The 12,500-nt window shown below is 38.1% G+C and overlaps 2 protein-coding genes and 1 pseudogene across 7 annotated transcripts in view; 2 read left to right on the top strand and 1 right to left on the bottom strand.

Annotated features, from left to right (window-relative positions):
• LOC144956890 (uncharacterized) overlaps positions 1–12,500 on the top strand; it is a 602,990-nt gene that overhangs the window by 359,225 nt on the left and 231,265 nt on the right. The window lies entirely within an intron of this gene.
• Positions 1–12,500, bottom strand: part of LOC144957330 (uncharacterized) — a 190,961-nt gene that overhangs the window by 88,465 nt on the left and 89,996 nt on the right. The gene's annotated exons all lie outside the window — the stretch shown is intronic.
• LOC144957085 (uncharacterized) overlaps positions 10,703–12,500 on the top strand; it is a 10,082-nt pseudogene continuing 8,284 nt past the window's right edge.

Below are 12,500 nucleotides of genomic sequence, written 5' to 3'. Positions count from 1 at the left end.
TTATAGATGACTTTATGTCTTTCTCGAGTTCTTGACTAAGAACTTTAAGTCTTTTATGAGACTTTAGTGTTTATGTCTTTTCTGATTTTGACTTAGATACTTTTGTCTTATCGTCATGATTTTGATTGATAGCTTTATAGTGCTTTATGTGTTCTTGACTATAGATAGACTTTATAGGCTTTTATCGTATCGAGTTTGACTATAGATGACTTTATAGGTGCTTTTTCGTCATCGATTCTGACTATAGTAGATTTTAGGTGCTTTTATATCGAGTTCTTGATATGATACTTTATAGTGTTTTTCGTCGGTCTTGACTTGATAGACTTTATAGGTGCTTTTATCGTATCGAGTCTTGATTAGATAGACTTATAGGTGCTTATCGTATCGAGTCTTGATATAGATAGACTTTATAGGTGCTTTATCGTCATCGAGTTCTTGATAAGTAGTTTATAGGTGCTTTTATCGTCATCGAGTTTTGACTATAGATGACTTATAGGTGCTTTTATCGTCATCGGTCTTGACTATAGATGACTTTATAGTGCTTTTATCGTCATCGAGTTCTTGATATAGATAGACTTATAGTGTTTATCGTCATCGGTTCTTGACTATAGATACTTATAGGTGCTTTTATCGCATCGAGTTCTTGATATAGATAGACTTTAAGTGCTTTTATCGTCATCGGTCTTGTATAGATTTAGGCTTTATCGTCATCGATTCTTGACTATAGTAGACTTATAGGTGCTTTTATCGTCATCGAGTTCTTGATTAGTGACTTTAGTTTAGGTGTTTTATCGTATCGAGTTTTGACTATAGATGACTTTATAGGTGCTTTTATCGTCATCGGTTCTTGACTATAGATAGACTTTATAGGTGCTTTTATGTATCGAGTTTTGACTATAGATAGACTTTATAGGTGCTTTTATCGTCATCGAGTTCTTGACTATAGATAGACTTTATAGGTGCTTTTATCGTCATCGAGTTCTTGACTATAGATAGACTTTATAGGTGCTTTTATCGTCATCGAGTTCTTGACTATAGATAGACTTTATAGGTGCTTTTATCGTCATCGAGTTCTTGACTATAAATAGACTTTATAGGTGCTTTTATCAAGAACGAGTACCGACAATCAATACAAGTTTAAACATTATTTTTTTTTTAAATTGAGCTTTTATATAGCGCAATATCCACTAAATGTGCTCAAAGCGCTTTACAAGGGGTCCCTGGTCAACAGAAACATTTAACATGTAGGACGGGACATGACGCCTGTTAGGCGATATTACAAATTTTCGGACAAAGGCAACTCTGTTAACGGCCAGGTACTCATTTTACACCTGAGTACGGTGAGAGAATGTGAGTAAAGAGCTTTTTCTAAGGACTCAACTATGCGCCGAGCGCGAGGCTCGTACCCAGGACCTTCCGATCCGAAAGCGAGTGTCATACCACTAGACCACATTGCCGCAGAGATTATTACACCTTCAATTTAAAAATAACAATCAGCAAAGATTACTGTGTAATGAATTTAGAAATTGTGTAATTATTCAATGGAATCTTTCATTAAGAGAACATGCCATTAATAGACAAACCATTTGATTGTATTCCTGCGCAACTGAACTTGTATTTAGTTGGGTCACCATTACTTGTTACGTCACTTGAATAATAAAAACAAAGGGAAGTAATACACAACATTGTGATTCAGAATTTTTTTTTTTTTTCCCGTCAAAATTCTCTAGGCTCCCGTAGCCTATCCACTCGCCTATTATTTCGCATTTTTATTGATATTTTATAAGATTAGTAGTGGAGAATCCGAAATATTTGGGGAGAAATATAGGCTATTACTATTACAAACAGGTATTGTGGAAATTAACTCACTCAACCCTAACACCGACTATATCCGTAGTTTACCCGGGTTACTTTTTCTCCATGCCTATTTATTACATTCTCTGAGACAAATTATAGACGTAGTATCGAAGTTAATGATTTTTTGTTTTTGTTTGTTAATGATAGACGGTCTATTTGAATAAGACTATCTGTGTAAATGCTCATTTTTAATACATTTTTTTCCAATTTCGAAAAGTAGCAAAAGTCTCTCGGATTGAGTGAGTTAATATAGATCGAGACGAATCTTTTGAGCCTTCAAAGATTATTGGTAATAAAATTTGAAGGTGCACGCAAATGAATTTAGCAATAGGGTGGCCAAATGACGAATTTCCCAGGCCTTAGAGTGTTGGCCAGAGACCCCATGTAAAGCGCGTTGAGCACGTTTAGTTGGATATTTCCCTATATAAAAACTCAATTATTATAAACTACATTTTAAAAAATTCTTCTGATATTTTTATATTTATAGACTTAACGATGCTCTTGTAGGAAACTGTTTGACTGGGGTATTGTGATAAATTTTGGGACCAATATTGAACATTTAGTAACGTGGGAGAGAGCCTAAATTCTATTAATCAGACTATAAACGTTTAAGGTTACAAATAATTTTGTGTGTTGATATGTGTGTAAATAGGTTATATCCGGCTGGCGGATGTTTTGAGTATTTACTGGATCTCTGACAAACTGGGATTTTGACAAACTGGGTCAGTGACAAACGAGCCTGTGACAAACTGGGCAACCCGCAACATTACAACACAGGCGATTGAAAAATGAAATGCAACATTGGCGAAAGTACCGAACCCTGAGGGACCCCATTCTTCAATTTCCTTACAATACTCGTAGCGTCTCCCAGCGCGACGTGGAATTGTCTTTCCCCTAAGATAGAAGAGAACAACTTCAAGGTCTTTTTGCACCTTATGATCTTTGCAAGTTCGAGCATTATCCTAGGACTACATAATAATATAGATGTCGCTGGCATTAACCCTTCGCACCAGACCGTATAATAAGCCGCTGATAGGTCTATAAATACAGCACCTGTTTGCTGTTTTTTCTCGTACCCTTGCTCATGGCCTGTTCCGCGGTGCACCCCCCTTCCCTGAAGCCTAAAGTGGCGGATTCGATAAGAGAGAAGGAAAAGAGAAAAAAAAATGATATATATTAGAATTCAATATATAAGTTTGTTGGGTTTTTATTGTTGTTTGTTTTGTTTTGTTTATTCATTGTAAATTTTTTTAATATTTCGTTTTGTTTTGTTTTTAGGAATTTTACGGCGTTTGAATACGTTTAAGTCATTTCAGCGCCAGTAAAAAAGGGAATGAAAGGGGAAAAGAGTAGATCTGAAGTTAAACGCACAAAAGGACAAGTAAATCAAAGGGAATTTGTTGAAAAAGGGGACTGAAGATTCTACGAGCAATCTATTGTGTTGTTGTTTAAAGTTTTTTTTTTTTAGTTTTTAAGAGAGAGAGAGAGAGATAGATAGATAGATAGATAGATAGATAGATAGATAGATAGATAGATAGATAGAGAGAGAGAGAGAGAGAGAGAGAGAGAGAGAGAGAGAAAGAGAAAGCGAGAGCGTGTGTATGAGAGAGAGAGAGAGAGAGAGAGAGAGAGAGAGAGAGAAAGCGAGAGCGTGTGTATGAGATAGGGAGAGGGCGAGAGAGAGAGAGAGTGAGAGAGAGAATGAGGGTGATAGAGTGAGAGAGAGGGAAAGTGAGGGAGATAGAATGAGAGAGAGTGTGTGAGGGTGAGAGCGGGTGAAAGAGGGAGAGAGTGAAAGAGAGAGAGAATGATAGAGAGTCAGTGAGAGAGAGAGAAAAAGAGAAAGTGAGAGAGTGTGTATGAGAGAGAGAAAGAGAAAATGAGAAAGTGAGAGAGAGAGAGATAGAGAGAGAGAGAGAGAGAGAGAGAGAGAGAGAGAGAACGATAGAAACAAATCAGAGGAAAGGGAAAAGGAAGAATGTGTGAGACAAAGAGAGTGCATATGTGTGTGTGTGTAACTGTGTGTGTGTATTTTTGTGAGGGAGGGAGAGAGAGGAAGGAAAATAGAGAAAAAGATAGTTAGAGAGAGAATGATTGAGAACAACGAGGCAACGAGAGAGAGAGAGAGAGAGAGAGAGAGAGAGAGAGAGAGAGAGAAGGTGAGAGGTGTGTATGAGAGAGAAAAAGAGAAATTGAGAGAGCGTTTCAGATATATATAAAGAGAAAATGAGAAAGTGTGTGTGTGTGAGAGAGAGAGAGAGAGAGAGAGAGAGAGAGAGAGAGAGAGAGAGAGAACGATAGAAACAAATCAGAGGAAAGGGGAAAGGAAGAATGTGTGAGACAAAGAGAGTGCATGTGTGTGTGTGTATGTAACTGTGTGTGTGTATTTTTGTGAGGGAGGGAGAGAGAGGTAGGAAAATAGAGAAAAAGATAGTTCGAGAGAGAATGATTGAGAACAACGAGGCAACGAGAGAGAGAGAGAGAGAGAGAGAGAGAGAGAGAGAGAGAGAGAGAGAGAGAGAGAGAGAGAGAGAGAGAAGAGAGACGATAAATATAAAATCAAATTAATTCTAAGCCGGATGTTTTAATGATATCCCCGTGCCTCTCTCAGTCATTGTTTTCACCCCCTTATCAATGACGATGTCACGAAGCCCTTCCATTTAGTAGGTATTATTCTTTACGTGCGTTGGCTCACATACTGCTTATATAATCTTATAGGCCTAGGCTAACCCAGCAACAACGTAGTGCTGGGTCGAGTTTGAAACGATCAAATCGAGCGGGTTTTCGATCGAGTCCTCTAAAATCGAGTCGGTTTCGGGCGGGTTTCGAGTCAGTGACGTCATCGAGCAGTGATTCGTTTGAAAAAAAAAACACGAGCAACTCGTTTGCCACAGGAAACTTCACATACCCCTCCCTCTCTTATGTCTGTGGCTGGCTTGACTGCAGCTGGTTATGATGGGGGCTGCCAGATGGCCAAGTTCAAAATTGGTTACTAAGAAACGCTTTTCTATTATTATTCATTTTAAAAAAATATATATTTTATTTTAAAAAAATGAAAAGATAAGTTTATCCAACTGTAGTCGATTGTTTTGTTAATCAAAACAAATGAGTTTTTCAAGGGAGTCAGAATGCTTGTGGTGTTTGGCTATTTGGGGTCTATTTGACTACTTGGGCAAGAAGAAATCTGGCTGTCTGGCAGCCTTGATTATGATCGTTCGTCGCATCACACACACATACACACACACACACACACACACACACACACACACACACACACGCCATCAAACAGTTGTTGATGGTGAAGGGTTGAGACCCCCCCCCCCCCCCCCATTTTCCCACCACCATCATCCCGCTGTCACCTTAACATTTCATATTTATGTCGCGCCAAAAGTTGTCGGCCGCCCCCACCTCCCATAATTTGTCACTGGTCGTCATCGCCTCTTGTGTGTGCGGGAAAGGTCGTGTCTTTCATTTCATTATTTGAAAAATAAATGAACAAGAATGGTGTGTTTTTATTAGGTAGGTAGATAATAAAAATATTTAGCAGGTTCCACACCCAGACACACACGGATTGCCCGGACACGATGATAACGATGCCGACGACAATGGATGACGATGATGATGATGATTATCGTGTTTCTGTTTAAAAAATGAAATACTTTAGCAGGTTCCACCCCCACCCCCCACACGGATAGACCGGACCCGAAGATGATGATTGTGGTTTTGCTGGCTGTTACGGCTGTGATGAGGATGATGATAATGATGATGATGATGACGATGGCGCAGATGGTGATTATTTGTTCGGTCGCTCAGTGGTACGGTGTCTCTTGGCACAAAATCAAGCCTTGTCAATGGCCGGATGAGTGACAGTGATTGTTGAAAATTGTGATCCAGACATTAAGTCCGTGTGTCAGGCACTTGACTCAGGTGTGAATGTATTCTTATCTTATAAGCAATGACGGGTATTGTAAAGAGCTTTAATACAAAAAGACTCCAAACAGCGATCGGTACCTACTGTACGAAATGGATGTATGGTCGATATGGCGTGCCGGAGGAATAAATTAAATTAAATATTGTGAAGTTCATTGAGCATGGTAAATCCTTGGAAATGCGCTTTGAACTAATACACCTGCTAGACAACTCGTTTCCAATATAAACGACTGATTAATATTCCCATATATAAACTATAGTTAGCTGAAAATCTTTCTTTGTCGGGACTCCAAAAGTATGGAACGAATTAGACAAAGAAATCAAAGGGTCTTTTAGGAGCACTGATTGATTTTAGATTGATTATTACATTGAAATGTGTTGATATTTATTTTATCCATTATTATTAGGGTGGTGGTGGTGGTGATGATGATGATCCCGCTGATATGATGGTGATGATAAATAAATTAAACATATTTCCCTTTATTCATCCCATAGGGGAGATTCGTCTTTCGGGTCTATTCTAAGGGAAGACTGGAATAACCCAAGCGATAGCCGCAGTGCAGCGCCGCAAATTTAGTTAGGGCAAGGTGACTTGCTCAAGACCACTCAGCGGCGGGTGATCGAACTCGGTACCTTTCGGGTGCCAACCAAAGACCGTACCGCTGCCCCTGATGATGATGATGATGATGATGATGATGATGATGATGGGAACTAACAAAGAATACACAGGCATCTAAAATTGAAACATTCCATATTCAAAGCTAATGTTTTACTTTAAAAAATTGAGCTTTACAATATCCACTAAATGTGATTAAAGCGCTTTGTAAAGGGGTCCCCGGTCAACAGCAACATTTAATATGTAGGACGGGACATGCCGCCTGTTAGGCGATATTACAATTTTTCAGACAAAGAGAACGATGTTAACGGCCAGGTACTCATTTTACACCTGAGTACGGTGAGAGAATGTGAGTAAAGAGCCTTGTCCAAAGACTCAACTATGCACCGAGCGCGAGGCTCGAACCCAGGACTTTCCGATCCCAAAGCGGGTGTCATACCACTTGACCATTATAATGCACGAGACCCATGGTCGACTAGAGTACTACCTAAAGTTACGTCATGACGAGACCACATAGCCGCACTTGGCCTACTGTAGGAGTGTTCATTGATAGAGGGATGCGTGTGTGTCATAGAAATAGCCTTAGTGTGTGTGTGTGTGTGTGTGTGTGTGTGTGTGTGTGTGTGTGTGATAGTCAAACTTTAGTAGGTTTAATGAAGTCTTGTCACACACGCGTGATACACCTATACGAATTTCCCTGCCACTGCCACCCAGACACACTAACATCTGACAAGGAGTGAGGGCTGTGGAAAAACCAGACTACCGTGTGCAAACATTGGCGATTGGTATCGGATGGCAAACTGTGATCGTTTGAATTTGAAATGATTCGAAACACTCGTTACCCCTCCGCTCGCTCGAATCCTGATCGTCTCAAGCTCGTCTCACGTGTCAAGATCGTCTCAAGCTCACAACCCGCCTGATCGTTTTACGATCGAGTGATCGTTTTACTAACTCGCTCTTCCGGCATTGAGATCGAGCACTGACTCTTGGCTTGGCGCTCGGTCGTCGATCGAGTAAAAGCGATCAAATAACCCAACACTAGATAACACACATAATTTAAGAAAAAGTAATGATATAAAAATTTTAAAAAATTACCCCCTACCTTCACACCCCCCCCCCCCCCCCCCCCCCGCCTCCCCCTTTCCCCCTTTTCCCCTCGGATACATACAGTTTGCACAAAGGGCAGGGTACACCGAACACACAGCGTGTTAGCCTTGACAATGGGCAACAAGAACTTTGCGCGTCTCTCGTCTGGCGTTTTTTGGATATATGGAATGTAAACAAGGTCAAGGTTATGGAAATGCGACCCGCCGTTACAACCTAGTAATAGCTTTATTAAAATTTTAGGATATAGTCCGTTTTCTTAGCGGCAAGTTCCGTGCGTTTTGTGCACTTTTTGTAACCAGCAAACTAAGTATACAAATTGGTGCAGAAAATTATGAAGATTCGAAAAATAGGTGGCTCCAAATACCATTTTTTATTGAAAAGACCTTAAAATTCGTCGTAAAGTCTAGTGAAAACGCGCACTTTGCGACGTTTTGGCGCTCGATGACAAAAGTATAAAAAACAAACATTCTCACCCATTAAGAACATCTTGATTAGTTTTTGATCGTGGAGATATTTTTGTTTTAATGTTTTCCATTATTATTTACCAAAAATGTAGCTTTTAATTATTTAAAAACAATTTTTTGTCTTCTGACCGCAGACAAAAACCCCAATAAAAATTGTCCTTTTTTGCCCGTGCAACAAAACTATGAGTCATTAGGACGACCTATACTAGGATGTCTTAGCGCCTGTAAACGAAAAAAAAAACAAGAGACTAAAAAAATATTTAAAACAGTTAAAGAGGTTCCTTTCAACCAGTCTGTACAGTACAATAATGCTAAATCGAAATGCGGTTTTGTCATCTGTCACCGCCTCTCCCTTCGAGATAACGACAGCTCAATCTACCGACAATGGCATCATGTGTTGTCTAAGAAATAACTGAGAGAATGAGTTTTGTCTTTTGAACGATGTCAACAAACTACAATTTTATTTTGTGCAATCGAAATTCGTTGAAAAGGTAAGGAACAATCTTTTTCATCTATTATAAATGTCTTATATCATCGTGATGTTATTTTACTTTATGCGCATGCTAGTGCGATAAGTATCGCGCAATGTACTCGTATGACAAAAGAATTGAGTTGTGAAAAAAGAATTGGGTCAGATCAAAGCTGAGTCACAGTAATATCATTCTACACACACACAATAAGCCTCCAGATTGCAATAGATTGAGTAAGATTATGGCCCATGCTTGGATCTGAACATATTTTTCTATCTTAGTATAATATAAGTTACATGTGTTATGTCAGTAAGTACTAAATTTAGACCCTTTTAGATTCGATTCGATATAGATTAGCCTGTCGATGATTGATGATAGAATAACGGTGTTTATCATTACTGCTGCCCGAGAAAAAAAAAGATAACTAATTTATTATTAACTCAGTTGATCAAAAAAAGAACATCTCCACATATAATTCTGCAAATACACACTAATATTCACACACATTGTTTTACCTTTTGCTTATTCAGGTTTTTTTTTTAAACAGTGTATTGACTTGTTTGTTATATTTCTACTTGCCAGCCACACAGTCCTTTGTTTCCTTAAAAATAATAAGCATCATGCCTGGGGACCTCGTCAAATTGGAATGCTAGTTTGATTTGTTGAATAGTCAAGATTGCAAGGACTAAAGTTCCATTTTAACAGGTATTTGGAAGTATGTGTTCGTTGTGTGTGTGTGTGTGTGTGTGTGTGTGTGTTGTTGTTGTTGTTGTTTTGTTATTTTTTTTGTTTTGCAGAGAATCTTACCACTGAGCTATCCAAGCCCCATCAAACACACACACAAATACACACTCACACGCATACACACACACACACACACACACACACACTCGCACGCACACAAACTTGTTCATTCTGTCAGCTCTCAAGCTACCCTATATCGCCTTAAGATGATAATATTTTCTGTAATTACGTAATTCACACTTTGTATGAAATAACTTTAAATATTGTCTCTTGAGTATGTCATGGGGTTTTGTTTTATTTTTCTTTCCTTCCTAGAATGCGCTAATATGGCAGGAGGAAAGAAGCGGCAGACATCCATTGTCGACTGTAACAATCGGAACAAAGTTCCAAGACTCGATCAAGCTTCCCCTGAAATTGACTGTCGAAGTGTCTGTTTGTCAAGAAACCATTGAAAATTCTCCTCTCACAAACCCTAAAAAAGCAACCAAGTTAAATTGTATTGAAGACACGTATGTTGCCATTTCGGAGGATATCAAACTTTTTCATGACTCAGGTAGATTGCCAATAGCATTGAAATTCAATATAAACCAACCTGTGAAATGTCTTGCTAATTTTTTGAGAGACAATGATGGACTTTACCATAAGCATTGCAGACACAGGTTTCATAAATCAAAACTCAAAAGGCTTGCAAAGAAGATAAATCAAAACTCAAAAGGCTTGCAAAGAAGATAAATAAATGTAATAGTGAAGCAGTTGCAAGTCCTGATACAAGAGGCATATTAAACAAATCACATGTAAGCAAACACTACTTGTTTTGTAAGGGCTGTGAAGGGGAATTGACTGAGGTCCGGACTCTTGCTCTCTCACAAAAAGTCTACGAGGAAGCTGTCCTTCTTTCAGATACAAGTATTCTTAGAGTATTTGCGGAGGGTGATCTTATTGCGGTGGAAGCAAAGTATCATAAGCCTTGCCTTATACTGTTCCACAGAAGAGCAGACGATTTTAGATGTAAAAATACTTCAGACAACAAATACAAAACACACATTGGAAAATGCACACAGGATATTGTCAATTTTATTGATCAACAACATGCTCGCACAGACACAAATGTTGTGTTTAAGCTGAATGATCTCTACAATTTACTTTTGTCAAAATTAAATGCCATAAATTGGTCGGATGTATATGTACATAAAACTAGATTCAAAGAAAATTTACTATCGAGAGTTCCTTCTTTAATGGAATACAGGGATGGGCGGGAAGTGTTGCTTACTTTCAAAGAGGGGAATATTATTTCACAAGCAGCTATTGCCGATTTAGATTCAAATGATGATCTTGCAATACAAAAAGCAGTTGATATTATAAGAGCAGAAATAAGAAATCATACATTCATATCACCCCTCAATATAGATCATGATAGCATTGTCAATAGTGTACCACACAAATTAGTGAAAATTGTGAATGGCATTTGAAGTGGTCAGTGTTCGCTAAGTTTAGGTCATCAGAATCGACATACCATGACAATTTCACAGCTTATCATGTTGAACCACAACAGCAAAAGCCCGCAAAATTCAGGTAGCACTAGAAAACAGTTGTCCAATGAAACCCCAATCCCCGTTTATTTAGGAGTCATGGTTTTTGCCAAAACCAGAAAGAAAGGTCTTATTGATAAACTGTCTGCTCTGGGTTTATCAATTTCCTATGCTAGGGTAAAAGATATTACAGCTGAAACTAGTAAAAGAATTTGCCAGTTCTATAAAGAGACAAGTATTTCAACATCATCCAGAGATTTGTCTGTTTGTTGTTTGACAGAGCAACCAACTTATCTGCTGTCAATGAATGCCGGCGTGAACTTTTTACAAAAAAGTCACGCCTTCCAGACAATATGCCACCAACTCGTGAAGCTCTCAAACAGCATTTAAATCGAGCAGTTTACCAAGCTGGTTATGTATGGAAACGCCCACTTGCTAAAGACCCTAGTCTTCCTTCCAAATCAGATTTTGGTTGGAAAGAAGATGGGATGCCAAAGTGGTCCACTTTGACTGACCTTACACATGCCTCACAAAATCTGATTAAATGTAACTGTTCATCAAAGGGATGCTCCAAAAGATGCAATTGTGTTAAGGCATCTCTTCCATGTACTCTGTTATGTGCCTGCAATGGTCAATGTTCTAGAGACAATGATTGACTTTAAACACGTTTTTCAATTGTATGTTTTCAACAAACTATGTAATTTTAAAAAAGGGATGTAAATCTATAATAATGCTGCTGTTAAATATGTACACAGAAAAAAAATGTTTTAAATGGTTCAATTCTTCATTGAATAAATATGTATTGTACAATACATATAAATTTAAACGTGTTATTTGCTATATGATAGAGATACATTGTACTCTTATTTTGAGAGTGATTGTACGTGTTTGTCGGGAGGAGAAGGGGTACTTGCTTTGGCAGTTGAATTGTCTATTATTGTTTTTTTTTTTTAAATCAAATTAATATTGCTTGATTTTAGAGGATGTGAAGATTAAAAAATGTTTTTGAAATGCATGGCATTTCAACTATATGTCAGATTCTAAACCATTTAAACAGTTTCCAGGAAGGAGATATATATTTTTTTTTATTTCCTGAAAAATCCCAATTGAATTTTGTATTTTCTTATATATTTCAATAAAATTCAAATGGAAAAATATTTTCTTAGTCCAAAGTACGCAAGGGAATAGCAAAATAACCACATCATTATAAAATATTTATAAAACCGTAATTTTTTGAGGAAAAAAAATAAAATGTTGAAAAAATGTATTTTGTCACCTTTAAAGGGCAATAACTCGTGGTTCCAGCTATATTTCAACTTGGAGCCACCTATTTTCGAAATCCTTATAAAATTCTGCACTTTGTGTGAAAATTTCATGCTGGTTACACGATTTGCACAATTTTTCCATTAAGGGAACGGACTAATATAGGTAGAGTGCCGATCAATCGACTTGCACAGATGGTACACATAAATATGGCTGCCTCTATTCTCACCCCCCCCCCCCCCCCCGGCCGATTGGATTACCGAAAAGAACGTCGCCGGCTTTTTTCGATTTGGATTTGATTAATTTTTTTTTTTAATTGTGCAACTTGTGACAAGAAACTTAACAAATTACTGCATGACAACCTTTGGATTAAACATACAACAATTGTGGACTACTGGACTACTATTATGAAGACTAGCATCCGGGGGGTGAGAATAGTCACTTCGCATAAATATATGCAGCTCTGATATCCGAACCTCGGTTAACATTGCTGTAATGGTGGACACTATTTTGCGTCATT

Source organism: Berghia stephanieae, chromosome 11, assembly GCF_034508935.2.
Source record: "Berghia stephanieae isolate SIO BIC M18660-M18661 chromosome 11, UCSD_Bste_1.3, whole genome shotgun sequence".
In the NCBI taxonomy this organism is placed as follows: domain Eukaryota; kingdom Metazoa; phylum Mollusca; class Gastropoda; order Nudibranchia; family Aeolidiidae; genus Berghia; species Berghia stephanieae.
This window is presented reverse-complemented; position numbering and strand designations above follow the sequence as displayed.